Here is a 12565-nt window from a genome sequence, read left to right as displayed (position 1 = left end):
AAGCAAATTATGGACTCAACATGAAGTAGATATGTAAAGCAATGGGTGGTCTAATATAAGACTTTGATGACTATAAAGATTTCGAAGTCTTGAAACCTTTCTTGGTAGGTACTATGGAGATTTTGACGTTGAAGTCTTAATCTTGACAGGGTTCGATGAGGATATTTGAATATTATAATATAAAAAATATACTGGAGAGCATGCGATAATGTAAGTATCAAGTTACATTGTGAATCACTTTAAAAGTAATAAAATAATAAGGCCTTTTAGAGTTTATTTCCTGCGATAAGTAAAATTTTCTAAATTTAAAATAAACATAACATGAGCTTCAAACATTATCGGGGAGCCCCAATGCCGGTATTTTTTATGCTATTTGTCCCGTCGTTCTATCCGATAAGGTGAGCAGACTAGGGTCACTAGGGTCAATTGCCAGTAAGCAACAATAAAAGAATGTAAATCTACCTATGTACAAACCTTATATGGAATCTTAACTCAGAAGCCGTGCCTGTCTACCTAAAACAATTGAATATGCAACATATATGGCAACTCCTAAAGCCACTACTAAATGTGTCTGGACGTATAAGGCAAATCCCATACCCGTACTGCAAAAGAACAACTTCCTTTATAAGCAAAAAGGTGTTTCTTTTATGATCACCATTTTACGACACGGCGCGCGAACCTCTCACACGCGTCTTTGACTGGCTGGTGCAAGGTATAAACGGGTGAGTAGCAATTTAATGAACTGAAACGGAATCGTCTTATAAGAATGAATATGAATATATATATATATATATATATATATATATATATATTAGAAAAATAATCAGAAAAGGGTAACCTCTTAGAGATTCTAAGTATAAACAAATGACATGCAGTAATTTCAAAGAGCGCTGGTAACCTAGCGGTAATAGAGTGCAACTTTCAATCCAGAGGTTGCGGGTTCAAAACTTCAAACCCCGGCTTGTACCAATGACTTATTCGGAATTTATGTAGGATATATAATTTTATATTTGACCGTTTCTATTTAAAATTCTTCTATTTCGGTAATAGTTACAATGATAAGAATTAATAATAAAAACTAAAACTAAAACTAAAACATTACTAAATTAGTTCTAAAATAAAACTAAAAATGGCCCCTGTGGCATAGTACCGAAGACGCTGAGCGTTGAGTAAGGAAGCTGCCAGCTCGTCGATCTCCTGTGGCGTCTCTGAGTCTCTTCGACAGGTCTTTGAAGAGACTGAGAGCGCCAGGGCCCCACGTACGGGTCTCGACACCGAATGGAATAAAATTATACTCGGTGCCGAGACCCCTGTATTTTCCTACCTTGGCTTTCTCCGCCGCCTCTGTCGCTGTCGCTGCCCTCACGGAGGTTCGGTGGACATGTGACGGGGCATCCCAAACCAGGACCCGTCCCATACTCCACAGAAAAATTATTAAAAATTATTGGTATTTAAAATTGTATCTCTAACTTTTGTGTTAGAATCTGGAAGTTTTACATTATTTCTACTCATATCCACGAGCTGAGAAAATAATGACCCCAATTTGTTTGGTCTATTTGATTACATTTTTAATACATATACAAGCCCGCCACACCGATCGGTGACTTCAGCAATCAAGGGTTTTTCTTCTCATTAGCTCTTATGTGGCTGGCCAGGCCAAACTTGCTCTTAAAATTTCTTTTTCATTCACGGCAGTAAAGTTAACCTGCCGTGTTGTACGTTTATATGTAGGAGGACATAGGTCTTTTCTTGCGTAATTGGCGTTATACGTTTAATGTCGTAAGGTGGTTTTCTTCAAACGACTTGATGGGTTGAAAGATAGACCGTCAAAATGACCGTTTTGCAGCGAGCTCCTCCCAACATGCAGGATCCATAGCACACGCGTTTAGGTGACGCTCGAGCACGTTCTTATATCGAAGGTGTTGACTGTCGTGCTTCCGATCACCCTCTGCTAATTCTGAGTAGAATATAGCTTTAGGCAGGTCGCGGTCGTCCATTCGGAGAACATGCCCACATCACCTGAGCTAATGCTGCATCAATAGCGGCTCCATGCTACACATCCCGAAATGTAGCAACGATGCAGTACCTCAGTGTTTGGAATATGGTCCTGCCACACAATGGACTTTCAACGTTTTCAATACTGAGCGTAACAAAACGGACAAACAAAAAATGCAACCAATTTTGGGAACAATTTTTTTCTCGTATTAGGATCGAAATAGTTCGTGATTCTATAGGGCTAAGATGGTCGATTTTTAAGTCATGAAAATGTGACCATGATGGAAATGGAATGGAAAAAAATATTAAAATTACAAAATCTACAATGCAACTTGGGGGAACATCTTTATATACAAAATGCCCATTTACCGCTTTTCGGTAAAGGAATTCAGTATAAGTAAACCGGATTCATCGCAATAAGGCTTAATAGTTTCCCCTCTGGGTCAGAAGGTGAGATGGCAGTCGCTATCATAAAAACTAGTGCTTACTGTAGTTTTTATGGGACATGATAACGGCGTAGGACGGTGTGTCCCTTATATTTAATTAAATTATCGAAAGGGCATCTCTAGCTGTCAGTTAGCGTACGCCTCCGGAATTTCCGATTTTTTTTTGCTGTGTACGGGAAAGATATGAAAATTAGCAAGACACGAAAACGCTCCTGCTATTAAATTACGCCATCCTCCCAGAGGCCATTCCGACTGCTACTTGGGTGTTTATGCAAAGCGTTCGCCGCCAAATGAGAAATAATAAAAATAATTTTACGAGTGAATGTCGTTTCGATATTTCAATCCGGTCGAATCGAGGTGAAAGCACTAAAAACGGAGCGGTGGCAATCAATTATCGATCGCATTCGTGCAGTGTGAATAATCCGCGATGTGCGGTCCGAATGGATTAGCTCGAATAGACACGAAAAAGTAGCAGAGAACGATTTGGCAACGGACTAGCACGCTCTACTAACAGTAACACTTTTGACTGATCTTCGATGAACTTTATTTCTTTGCAATAAGGATAATGAATGGTCATTTAAAAGCGGTACTAGCACGAACGGCTACCAAGTATACGTAAATACTTACGTTCTTTTTTGATTGACTGTCGTTTTTCTTTTCGTTACTTACGGCAGTAGGTAATGCCAGTACGATCCGTCAAAAACGTTCGGGAAAATCGGCGTCTCTTCTGTGGACATTAAAAAATGAACGGTTTGGACACATTTTTATAAGACATTCGTCATTCAAATGCCTATAACGAAGAAAAAGGTATTAAAATACCGATAAGGATAAAGTACGAAAATTAGGAACGACTAGCTGCGAGGGCTGCCTTTTAAGTTCTGTCGTTTGCAAACTTCCCGTGATTTTATAAAAAAAGACTAGTAACTTCGTAAAATATTTGAATTCAGTACCCCTAGTGTAAATAAATTCGATTTCGAAACGTGACGTACGCGTTTGCGTTTAGTCTCATTTTGTATTGGATTTAGAAAGAGCGCGCCAAGCGGGACGTTTTGGAAGCTCAAAATTCTATACAAAATGAGACTTAACGCAAACGCGTTCGTCACGTTATGATGTCGATCAAATTTACACTAGGGGTACGGAACTCGCAAATAAAAGAATGACTCGAGTCGGCCGATCCGTTTCAGTACATCGTCGTTTCAAAGTTGACAAGTCAGTTGTGAAAATGGAAATTTCGAAGGAAAATTTATGTGCGATATATTTTTACAACTTCAAAAGAGATTTAACGTATCTTCAGTGCTTTGAAGTGTTAACTACTGTTAGCACCATGTCTCTGCACTGTGAAACGTTGGTATTTAGAATTTCAACGTGGTTGCTCTAGTTTTAGTGATAGGACTGATAGGCATCGTGAAGGTCGACCAAAAACAGCCGTGACTCAGGAGAACATTGTACGGCAACTAATCGTCGAAGATCGCCATGCGCCATATCGTGAGATAGACGCTTCATTGGGCATTTCAGGTGTTCAAAATATTTTGCATGACCACTTATGCGTAAAAAAATTGATTTCACGCTGGATACCACATTTACTCAGTGAAGACCAAAAAACGACTCGCGTTATATGGTGTCGCAAAACTCTACGAAAATACGTCCAAAAGAGAGGTATGGGCAATGTGAATGTCATATCGCCTTGTGTGGTAGGGCACAGCACAGCAGATGTCATTCCAGATCTAGAGCAGAGCCCAACTGGGGAAGTACCTCCACCTTACAGAAAACCGCAGCCAAATAACACTTGACCCTACTCATAGTGTTGTGTTCCTGCCGGTGAGTAAGGTTGCCAGAGCTCAACGAGGGGGGTGGGGTTAGGGTCGGCAACGCGCATGTAACTCCTCTGGAGTTGCAGGTGTACATAGGCTACGGAGACTGCTTACCATCAGGCAGGCCGTATGTTTGTTTGCCACCGACGTAGTATAAAAAAAAATTCAACCGAGGAAACTCTAAACACGTTTACAACATTATCAGTGGTGATGACGAGTGTTGGATATATGCCTACGATCCGGATTCTAAACAGCAGTCGACTGTTTGGGTGTTCCAAGGTGAGCCAAAACCGACTAAAGTAATACGCTCACGGAGCACTTCGAAAAAAATGGTCGCCACGCTTGTAGCGAAAAGTGCCCTCGTTGCCACCACCGTGCTAGAGGATCGTAAAACGGTCAATGCTGACTGGTATACCAATGTTTGTTTACTAGAAGTTATCAGCGAGTTCCGAAAAAACAGCCCCAGACGTCGTATAGCACCACGATAATGCGAGCTCGCAAACCGATAGGCAGACAATTGAGTATTTAAAAGAGCAAAACGTCGAAAATCTGGAATTACTTTTTTACTTTTCCGAAAACAAAGCAACGACTTCGTGGTCAACGGTACCGAACGCCTGAAGAAGCGGTTGAGGCATGCAAAACGGCTATTTTGGAGACCCTGACTTCGGACCAGTTTTTGAAACACTTATGTGTTTCAAAAATTAGTTCGATCGAATGTAAAAGTGTATTACGTATCACGGTGATTACTTTAAAAACAATAAATACCAATTAACACTTATATTGTCTTTAATTTTACCAAACGACAGAACTTAAAAGGCATAAAGGTTTTATGAGTTCGATTTCGAACGTCAATTCGTTTTTATTTGATGACGTTTGGAAGATCTGAGAAACAATTTACAGTATCTCTCCGACTCGAATATATCTGAAATATCTATTAATCTAACCTAAATGCTCCCCATTACACTTTTATTATTATAAGTAAGCCTTTTTCTCCTTAAATTAAAAAATATTTTCATTTTTGTTTGATTGAATATGTAGTTATGTGTATCTCAGTAAGTTGAGGCCCCTGTCCGGGTATAGGCCTCCTCCAGTGATATCCAGATTTTCCGGTCTCCTGCTTTGTTTTGCCAGTCTTTTCCTGCTGTTTTTTCCATGTCGTCAACCCACCGGGGGCGTCCTTGATTTCTATAGTTAACTGGGCCAGCCCATGTAGTAACCTTTTTAGTCCACCTATCCTTGGTGCACGTGCCACATGGCAGGCCGACTTCCACTTCAGGTGCAAGGAGTTCTGTATAGCATCTATTATATTTGTTTGAGTTGCGCCGTCTGGGCTATCAAAGTCGCTGACTCTAACTCCATTTTTTTAAACATATTTGGACACTTTTAGTAGCACTAATTCTGAACGCATCTAATGGCAAAAATCTTAAATACTAAGAAAAAACCGTTTAAATTTCAAAAGCAAAATAGGAAACCTTGCAATCACGCCCGCCATTTTATTAAACTAAAATCACGTATCTCTCCCCCGCTCAGTACCTAGAGTTGGCAAAGGCGTTTGGATATACGAGGTTTGCTTCTCAATGTTATTTCGCTAGCAGTATACCTAAATATTTAAAAACTCTCAACCAAGTCGTTTATAGAAAGATAGGACTTATTCTATCTTTCTGTAAATAAGATCAAGAATATATTCCAAGACATAATAGATTAAAAATAAAGAAAAAAGCGATTGGGAAAATTATAAACAATGGGAAATGTGTCAACAATACTAGGGAAAATAGGAAGGTGATTTATGAAATTATAGTAAAAGTAAAGCGGAAATAAGGAACACTTAAACCGAGGTCCAGTGGCAAACCCACAAATTTGAAGTTTTTTATTTATTTTACAAGTCTACAATAACTTCTTGTTCGGGGATTTTCGTCTATTATTTTGCCACTCCTCGCTCCCGTTTTTTTTTTCAAGTTTTAAAATTTTCTTAAGAAAAACCGGTAACATTAGATTAAGATAGATTTTTATTGATTAAATGTGAAAAATCTGACGGCTTCATTTAACTTAACATTATGTAAAAAAAACTTAACAAGTCTTCATACAAAATATTTGCTAATTAAGTTTTTTGTGTCTTCTGTACATGCCTCCTGTACTGTAAATTTGGTCAGGTTGGGTTACGAGTTACGAGGTTTGCGACTTTAGCCGACGATATAGCTAACGATTTTGTTTTTTATTATGATATAGGAGATGGTAAGTAATGACTCCTGCAAGTCCTGCAACACCAGAAGAGTTGAAAGGGAAGTAAACCACAATGGACGGAATGGGATCATGTGTTAGGAGACACTAAAAAGCTAGAAAACATCAACTTATAAAAATAACCGTTTGTTCGCGTGTACATAATTTCTATTCCACATAATATATTCCTAACACAATGCATGATTCCAGTGTAACTCAACCGCATGCCGTGTCACCAACTCACCCGCTCAAAGGTTTCCGAATAATCGTAAATCTGCCACGTGCTCAGACTCCACAACAACAGTTACAAAATAACCACACAAGCATACTCTTTACAACTTTATCGCTTTAACTGACTACTATTCGTCAAGGAACTAACATGTAAGGTCAAAATGCGACAAAGTCCTAAAGCGAATTGAAACTTTTCGAGGATGACTCGCTCGCTATTCAGTTTTGACTGGGAAACCCTGTATAGGTAATCAAAACCAACATTGTACGTGATGTGGAAACATAGAGGTATGGTAGACATATGAAACTTAGCGAAGATTACTTGATACAGAACAGATATGCCAAGTTATCAGTTAGTCGTGGGGCTACAGTATGGGATTCTTCAAAAAAGGAGTGTACAGGTTTTCAAAGGGTCGGCAACGCGCATGTAATATCTCTGGTGTTGCAGGTATCCATAGGCTACGGTGACTGCTTACCATCAAGCGGGCCGTATGTTTGTTTCCACCGACGTGGTATTAAAAAAAAGTAAGTCAAATAAGTGAGACCTCTCACTAGCTAATACATGGAAATCGTACCAAAAAAGAGGTGTTGCCAAATGAGGTAGTTCTGTTTTTTATATATTATTAGTGATGAAACAGTAATGACAAATCCAAGTTTTCCACCTCGAAAGCCCTTCGGATCATTTTGTGTATAATATACAGTACAGTGAGGGAACTTGTTATAACTCGTATCTCTTGTATATCTTTGATGGACCTGGCTTGTCCTTTGGATCCACAGCACTACTTTTGCGGCCAGCATGTGTGGTAGCATTTCTTCGCCAACCTGATCAGGCATATCGAAATCGTCATCGGATAGTGGATCATCAATGAATGGTTTTTCAATGTCGGCACACATCTCCGATCTGGTATATTCTCGCAGGATTGAACATTGCAATAGTTGCAAACAGCTGAGCACTTGAGTGCTGCTTTCCTGCAACCACAACTGCTGGCACAACCTTTTTTGCAGTTACAGTTAGTTCAAAATTTTAGGTGCAAGCGTGCATAGGCTACGGTGACCATCATCAAGGTAACCATCAGATAATATGATCTGATATGATATGATTTATTTATCTCACAATATACAATTTCACCTAAAACTACGCGTGGTAAATTCTTAGGAATTTATATTGTGATTGTCAGTTTGTCTTACTTTATATAAATAGGAAAAAACATGTGACAATTAATAATTCATTTAAAATGACTAAAGTTTTTAAATTTCAATTGTATAAATAAATTCACCAAGAACGGGTCGTCATTAAGGTAGAAAATAAATAGTTACAGTTACAGAAATAATGTCAGCATAAGAAATAATGTCACCATTAGGGTCGTAACAAAGAAATAAATTATAGTAAATCTTAAAATACAGATGTCGACAATATGCTTATTATTTAAATAAATCTAATTGGTAATGTCATAAAACTCTTTTATAGAATACAATGGGTTATCCAATAAAAAGTTTCTCAAACGGCTCTTAAATTTTTCATTAGAGGGCTCGTCTTTTAAGTCTTGGGGTAGTCGCTCGGAGTAAGTTGGACCGATGACACGCGGGTTTTTCCCTGCAAGTGCCATGCGACGCGGGACGGTTCTAAGACGTCCTGTTGAGCGAATCACCTTGCCAGAGACGTTTACTTTCGAAAACGACGACAAGTTGTTCCTGACAAACATTAAAACTTCGTACAAATTTAGTGAGTAGTGTCATTATTTGGTAGTTTACGAAAATACCCCTACATGAATGTCTTGTTTTAACGCCAGCCATAGCGCGCAGGGCACGCTTTTGTAGGATTAACACTCGATTCGCATCCGTCGAGTTCCCCCACATTATTGAACCATAAGACATTTGAGAGTGAAACATGGCAAAGTAAACCGATTTAAATGCAATTTGTGATATGAGGGGTTTCAATTTTCGTAGTACATATACGGCACAACTCAGCTTATCACATAATTTGTCGACATGGCACTTCTAGTTCAGGTTCGCGTCTATCATAAAACCAAGAAATCTGCACTCGGTACATAGCGGCATCGGGACGTCAGATATACATGGTGGTAGTGAGACTTGTCGTCCTGAAAAAACCATAACGTTGGACTTGCTAACATTCAGCAATAGTCCATTAGTTGTAAACCACCGCTGCAGCTGCCTGCAAGTGTCATTAATTTTTTCACCTATGTGTTCGTAGGTTTTTGCGCTAACAATTACGGTGGTGTCGTCCGCGAACAGCATTGGCAATCCTGTTGTAATAGTAGATGAAAAGTCATTGACAAATGTCAAAAATATGCTTGTACCTATTCCTATTAATTAATGTTGTCGTGGTAAATCTGAAGGCCTGTACCGAAAAAAAAAAATTTTCAAGACGCTGTAATTTTGTTTCTAAGCAAGATGACTACGGTATTCTTACCGCGATAAAAAGTCTTATTATTATATTATATATTGCAATATATATAATTTTGGTTTTACGCTCTTCGACATTACACCGGTAACGAGACTTGACCAAATTTGGTTTTGAAAATGCGATCACATGGTGCGCAATGAAGCTGGCTAGCTGGGTTGTAGGTATAGGTATACAAGGGCCTCGGTCGCGTCTTACGGAGATGGCGCTTGGCATCTAGATCTTCCAAGCGCCGCTGCTCGTATTGCTCTACCTTTTTATGCACAGTTTCGCGCCATTCCGTTCTACGCATCGCTAGTTTCTCCCAGGAATCACTCGGTATACCGCAAGTGGTCAGGTGACGCTTGAGGACGTCTTTATGGCGCAAGTACTGACCCCCCTGTTTCCTCTTTCCGCTGGAGAGTTCTGAGTAGAATACTGCTTTGGGTAATCTGTTATTACCCATACGCACAACGTGGCCACCCCACCTCAGCTGGTGCTTGATAATAAGCGCTTCGATACCAGGCATCTTGACGTGACGGAGGACTTCCGTGTTCGGTATCTTGTCTTGCCACTTTATGCGCAGAATTGAGCGAAGACAGCGTAGATGGAATGAATCTAGCCTTTTAATACCTGCTTTGTAGCAGCACCAAGTTTCTGCGGCATACAGAAGAGTGGGTATGGCTATGGCTATATACCATAATTTTGGTTGTTAATTTAAGGTCATGTGATCGCCAAACACGGTTGTTTAGTTTTCCAAATGCTGCGGCAGCATTAGCTATCCTGGATGGTATTTCGGACGATAGGCTATTGTCGCTCCGGAGCTGACTTCCCAGGTACTTAAAGTGTGACACTTCTTCCAGATCTTTTCTATCCAGTCTGATACTGGAGTGTGCTATGTGACAACCCTTAGGCGGTTGCACCAGAACCTGTGTCTTCGTCACACTTATAACTAAACCAAACTACCGGCATGAAGTATTAAGGGAATCCACGTAAGACTGAAGCGTCCTACAGTGCCGTTGTCTCAACTTTTATTGTGCTCAAATCAAAAGTGTATTTAATGAGAAGAATGAAACAGTCAAAAAACATTAACAATTCCAGCAGGTGATGGGCTGATGCAGGCAAATATGGAAAACTGGTCCGTAAACAGCTACCACTGAAAGTGCTAGGAAAAAGCTGCCTATCACTCCTATAGAAAAAAAAACTGACAATAATCTAAATTAAAAGTCGCGGCTTATTGTAGTTATTCTAAAAACCTTAGTTTGTTCTCAATCGCATCAGCTTTTTTCATTTGAAGTTTACAGTTTTTTTTTTCGGTACACTCCTTATTTGCCATCATGCCAGTTCTACTTCTACCAATTGTCATTTTTAAACAATACTCGTATACTTAAAAGCTGATTGGGTATTACATAATGGCAACAGAACAGCTGAAATTAAATACTCGGTGTGCACAGTGTGTGAAGATATTTATTTTATTTTATTTATTATATGTAATAGTATTTTACTGAAATTGTAAGTAATGTTACTACATTACTACTGTTAATGGGTACACAAGGTGGTGTTTAACAGCAGCTGAACCTGGAACATGGGATCACACAGATACACTACGTCAAGGTGCGTGCAGTTAGAATGTTTCAAATCTTCAAGAGTAGTGTATCTTTATATATTATGTAATCTTTGATACCGGTGAGAAGGACCAACGGCAAAAAAGGGATCAGAACTGCTCGGGGCTTTTTGTAATTCGTTTTTGAGTTATGATGGGAATTGTAAGAAAGTATGAGTTATGTTTTTTCGTAATTATTGCTATTAAAATAAAAGCATGTAAGTACGGATTAACATGTATGCGTAAACAATTTATGGTACTCGTATTGTGTGGTTTAAATATTAGAGCACCTACGAATTTAAATTGGGTACCTAACAATATAATATACTATTGCACGCATATTATTGCACACAGGTTACAATAAACATGTACAGAAACATAAACAAAGACAGTTAGAGGTAAGAACAAGAGATATTATCACTAAATAGCAATCTCTTTCATACCAAGGTATATACAACCTATGTAACAAGTAATATGTAAGATTAATTTTACCCATAGAATAAAGCATCTAAGAATGAAATGTATTCATACAGTTGCGCTTGCTGTCCTAGTAGGTAACCAAAAAGGAAAAAAAAGAAGAACAATTTAATGACGAGGATGTTTAAGGTGGTTTGGGGTAAATCAGTAAATTTTGTAATATTACGTATTTAAAAAAAACCATTAGCAACACTAGTCTTGTGTAGTAATTTGTCAACTATTATTACGAATTTGTCTTAATGAGAAGCGAGCTTCAAAATTGTATAGACACAATATGAATTAATTCATTCATATCGGGTCATGTAATTTTGCAACTGAGTTAACCTTATCTAACACGTAATTTTACTACTGCGTGCGAATGATATTACTGTTTGTTAGTAAATACAAGCCTATGTTCGTAAATATGTATACCTTTGTGAGTACAATCGTTCATCTACTCCCAGAGATCATTAAAGTTACGACCCGATAGTTGGCAGTAGTGTGTCAATAGAACTCTGAGGTTGATAATATTGCGTAGAAAGCTTTATGGCTCTCTGAGTCAGATGAGAACATGAATCAATTCAACGCCTTATGCATACTTATTGACGGTGTGGTTTGTTGGGACAGTTACAAAGAAGTCGTGTGGCAAGTTTGTTTGATATTTCAAATATAAAGTAAACCTTTAAAAGCCATGCCTATAGTGTGCGGCGCGCGCGTCACCGTGAACCTTATCAGAGTGAACGCTGGAAAAGTTGACGTATTTTGTGGTCAAATGACAAAAAGGTTAAGGGTCAAAAGTTAACAATTGCAGATATTTTTTTACTTATTAATTTTCAACCCCCTTTCAACCAATTTTATACGTGTCTTAGCTAGGGAACCCATTCACAATTTCGCAATGCATGTATTATCTAACATAGTCTTTGTTTCTAATTGTTCACCTACATACTTCTACATAAGTCTATGTTACTAATGATCTGGTTAAAGATCTGCTAAGTAAATTAAGTCATTCTTGCTGATTGATGAATTGCCTTTTTTTGACTTATTTTATGTTTTTCAGCACTTTTATACACATTAGGTATGCAAAAATGTATACGGTGAAGTATATGTTATTATTTGATTTTGTTTGAGTGGATCGCAAGGTTTGTACAATTAATTAAATCTGAAGCAGTGCTTCTATGATCGAATCTTTACACCGTGGGTGACTTATACCTACAGATGAAAGACACTTCTTCCTTACTACTTCAAAAATTTTTTTTGCTTGAAAACAGTGCCACAACCAGTTCGGCGCTGACATAAACGGTATCGAGAACGTAACTTACTTTCTATGCATCTCGCTCGTGCTCACATATAAGTGCGAACGAGATGTATAGAAAGTAATTTACGTTCTAGATAGCGTATATGTCAGTTT

Source organism: Cydia pomonella, chromosome 16 (assembly GCF_033807575.1).
Source record: "Cydia pomonella isolate Wapato2018A chromosome 16, ilCydPomo1, whole genome shotgun sequence".
Taxonomy (NCBI): domain Eukaryota; kingdom Metazoa; phylum Arthropoda; class Insecta; order Lepidoptera; family Tortricidae; genus Cydia; species Cydia pomonella.
Note: the sequence above shows the minus strand (reverse complement) of the source record.